We start from the raw sequence: 4,624 nt of genomic DNA on the forward strand, positions 1-4,624 counted from the left end.
AATAAAGTTGCAATAAACATAGTTGTGCTGGTAGTTTTAATATGGTCTTATTTGTGATCCTTTGTGTAAATGAACAAAAGTGGGATTGCTGGGTCATAAGGGAGCTTTATGTGGAGTCGTTTGAGGAAAATCCATACTGCTTTCCAAAGTGGTTGAAGAAATTTACACTCCCACCAAGAATGCAGTAGGGTTCCCTTGTGGCCCCATCCCCTCCAGCATTTGTTGTTGTAAAAATATGGATTGCTTCACGAATTTGCAAGTCATCCATGTGCAGGGACCATGCTAATCCTCTCTGTATCATTCCGATGTTAGTGTATGGGCTGCCGGATTAAGCACAGTACATTTTTTATATAGAAGGTGTAATTGATTTTCTTAGTCAATTCCACAAAAAAGTAAGTTCAAAAGAATTGTCATGAAATTTTAAAATCATGCAGTTCTTACATAAGCACACATTTTTGATGTTGGCATAATTTGTGGAGGGGAAGGGGAAAATGTTTAATTAGGGATACAAGTAGACCCATTGCAACAATGAAAGGAACTTTACAACTTTGGCATCTCTACTACTGCCATACCTGCAGATTGTAACTTGATTGCTTCTTTTGAGGTAAGTATCACTATACCTGGGTCTGCTTGGACTGTGGTCCTCCTAACACAAGCAAAACACATAGCACCCATCAAACTCTAACAGAGTTTCTGAAACTTCTCTTTTTTTTTTTTTTGCTTTGGGCTTGCCTGGAACTGCAATTCTCTAATCTCTGTTTCCTAAGTAGATAATATTACAGGTTTGAGCCACTTTATCCAGTAAAAGTATACAATTTCAAGATATATTGATATTGCCTATATTTGTGCTTAACATATATAGCTAACCTTAATTTTCTCCCTCTTTTGTTTAGTACTCTGAATTGAAAACATTGACTTTCTTAATATACATAGCTTTGTTTTGGGTGGAATCCCATCACAATCCAAAAAATCTCCCAAAAGTTTATGTCGAATCATGGAAAAGAAGGCTTCAGGTTGGAAAAAAAAAAACAAAAAAAACCCCCAATGATCCTTAACTTATAATTGCAGTATACTTATAGTGTTAGTCAATACTTTCTGAAGTATGAGAAGAGAAGGAAGACAGAAATGTGAAAGATGTCAGGTCTCTGGAATTTCTGTAGTTGTCACTTCATGTTATATTCTTCCTTAAAACTTGCTTTATTAAAACCCTCTGGGTTGATATTAGTTTGACTGTTTGGTAACCTTACCCAAGAAATGAAGCTGAGGGCTGGGAAGGTGGCTCAGTGGTAGAGTGCTTCCCTTGCATGCATGAGACCTGGGTTCGATTCCTCAGCACCACATAAGCAAAAAGAAAAAAACCGGAAGTGGCATTGTGGCTCAAGTGGTAGAGCGCTAGCCTTGAGCTGATGAGCTGAGGGACAGCACCCAGGCCCAGAGTTCAGGCCCCACGACCAGACCCCCCCAAAAAAATCTTTGGGCTGGGAAGGTGGCTCAGTGGTAGAGCACTTGCCTTGCATGCTCGAGGCCCTGGGTTCGATTCCTCAGCACCACATAAGAAAAAAGCCGGAAGTGGCACTGTGGCTCAAGTGGTAGAGCGCTAGCCTTGAGCTGAACAGCTGAGGGACAGCGCCCAGGCCCAGAGTTAAGGCCCCATGACCGGACCCAAAAAAAAAAAAAAAAAAGAAATGAAGCTGATTTTAGAAGGCTGATGATTTGGTAAATAAAGGAATAATGAGAATGAGCACTGATATTGTCACAGAATGAGCCAACAAGGTTCATTGCTGAACAGCAAAAGAAAGCAGTTTCAAGTCCGATAATGCACATTCGAACATATATAGATAGATACATATATGTATACATATACAAACATACATGAAAAAGTATATATCCAGTAGAATATAGAGAGAAAGTTGGTGTGACAAGTATTAAACTATATCAAACTGGTTGCAGGAAAGGTCCAGTAAAATATCAATAGTTTAGCATAGATTTTGCATGGATTTGTAAAGGATGAAAATTCTTTCGTCATTTTATACTTTACAAATATCTTTAGTACGTTTTAAGTTTTTTTATATTGTAGTTGGAGCACCTATATAATGCTGAGAATTGGAATTACATAAAGTATGCAACATGAATAGGCCAGCCAGTATAGGAAAGTTCATGAGATTCTTATTTCCAATTAACCACCAGGAGAAATGGAGTTCCAGTTCAGATTTTATGTAGAGCACTGGCCTTGAACACAAAAGCACCAGTCAGGCTGTGAGTTTAAGCCCTAGGATCTACAGAAACAAAAACACAAAATATAACTTGGACTTAGATATTTTATGATGAAGCATTTTTATGTACTCTACATTGTTAGAAAGACTAGATTTCTGTGTTAGCTTTATAACCTATCATAATAAGTGATATTGTCCATTTATTAAGCAGAAAGGCTTACTCAGATTTATAAGTTTGAAGGTTTCAGTGTAAGTGTATGTTCAGTTGGTTTTATTGCTTTGGTGGCCTGTGACAAGACAATGTCAAGGTGAGGAGTATGTCAAAAAGAAATGTTTTTGACCTAGAATGATTAAAAGAGAAAAGAAGAAAGTAGATGAGTGTGCATGTTCTCAGAGGTTTCACTCTGAAGAACTTAATCTCCAGAAGAACTATTCAGGTATTCTCCACAGTCTGGGAGGAAATGGAAAGTCATTTTTCTTTAACACATAGGTCTTTCTGGGGCATTCTGAATTCAAATGGCAACATCCTCACCAATGATAATGAATTGTCCAGGGGAGGAATAGATATTGCTATAAATTCCAATCAGATCACAGCAGACTAAATATTTTATGGAATCCCTATTAAAATAATTTCTTGCAGACTGACTGGGTCTTCATACTACATATTTGTATATCGGTGTGTATGTGTGGGTTTGAATAAACTAATACAACAATGTAGCAAATTAAAGTATTAGTAAGGCCTTTCTCTTCTCATATCATGAAAGCCTGCCACAATTCTCAATCAAATCCCATTCAAGATTCAAACATTAATGCTGTCCCAAAACTTCTGTATGCAAACCCAGGTACATTCACTTCCTTTAAGGCGGCAATGATATATGAAAATTTTAAGTCTACCATGGAAAAAAATTATATTAAGCAAAGTTAGCCAGGCCCAAAGAAACTTAGGTCCCATGGTTTCCCTTAATTGCAATAACTACTATATGTCTGAGTCATGCAGAAAACGTCAGATAAGTTGATGTTAGGGAAATGAACCCTAATATATGTATTCAAATGTTTTTTTTTTTATTTCAGGTGATTGTTTCTAACACATTTATAAGATTATTTCTTTGTTGCTTTGTATGTCCCTCCCCCATGGTATAACCGCTGCTTTCACTGTATTTGAGGTTGGTATAATTTGTGAAGGGGAAGGGAAAAAAGAAATGTTTAAATAGGGGTACAGGTGGATCCATTCCAACAATGAGATGTACAAGTCGTTATATGGAAAAATGAACTTTACAACTTTGGTGGGGGCAGGGAGGAGGATTGGGTGGAGGGGCAGGGGAGGGAGAATGGGAAGGGATGGGAAGGGGAAACAAAGGAGGAGGCTAGAATGCTTGATAAGAAATGTACTCATTATCTTGTCCATGTAATTGTAACCCCTCTGTACAGTATTTTCACAAGAAAAAAAGAAAAAAAGCAAAATTTAAGTCTTCCAATTACGTTGTCACCTAGGAAACATGTACAATATTTCCTTAAAAAATATCTAGATTGTAGAACTTTAGCCAGAAAATTGAAGGAGTATACATTATAGGATTTAATTTAAATATTTAGTCACTGAAATGGATATTCTATATCCACTTAGAGCCCCTTCAAAATACATAATTGCAAACCTCATCTATTACCATCTTCCATGAAGACAGTCTTGCTGAAAACGAACCAAATGTGGTAAACCAATTAAAATGTAAGCCTTTGTCAAATGCTGTTGTTTTAAAGCATGGAAGTGATAGAACAATTAATGCCAGTGAACAGCTGGTTCTAAGGAGTATGGAAAGTGATTACTTTGGACTCTAGGTGGAAAAATCCACAGATGTTTCAGATTGTGCTTCATTTTGGCATTTGTGAGATATATTTTGGAAAGCACAATGAATGAAAGCATGTTGTTTTATAAAGATTTGCTGACTGACAAACCAGGGAAAGAAAACTTATTGAAATGTTTCAAATGAGAAGACAGACAATAGGGTGGGTAAGATGTGGTATACAGCTTTAAATACAGACTGAAGCAAAGCAAAGAATGGGAAATTTTTTTCCTTAAAAGCTTTCTGGGTGTATTGTGCTATACACTATAATGATGAAATGATCATTTCTTTGGAAAAGTCATGAAAAAACATTGTCACCTGTTGAATTTCTTTATAAAGTGAATCTTAATTGACAAGAATGAAGAAATTTAAATATGTTAATAAAACATTATTAAGTATTACTTTAATTTTTGATTAAAAGTTAAAGCAAACTTACAGACTATTAGTCCATTAAGATTTATGTTTCCTGTCATATTTATTTTCCTTTTGTTCCTCTTTTTTGGGTGGTGATATTTTTTTCAGAAAGGCAACCTAGTCTTAACCATTACTCACAAAATTTATGCTGTCAGAGAATCA

The 4,624-nt window shown here is 36.1% G+C and overlaps 1 non-coding gene across 1 annotated transcript; it reads right to left on the reverse strand.

Moving 5' to 3' along the window:
* Positions 1-229: 229 nt before the first annotated feature.
* Positions 230-336, reverse strand: LOC122121688. The gene has a single exon (XR_006150013.1). It is a non-coding gene; the product is annotated as a U6 spliceosomal RNA (small nuclear RNA).
* Positions 337-4,624: the final 4,288 nt, after the last annotated feature.

This window comes from Dipodomys spectabilis, unplaced genomic scaffold (assembly GCF_019054845.1).
Source record: "Dipodomys spectabilis isolate Male_0828 unplaced genomic scaffold, ASM1905484v1 ptg000193l, whole genome shotgun sequence".
Lineage (NCBI taxonomy): Eukaryota > Metazoa > Chordata > Mammalia > Rodentia > Heteromyidae > Dipodomys > Dipodomys spectabilis.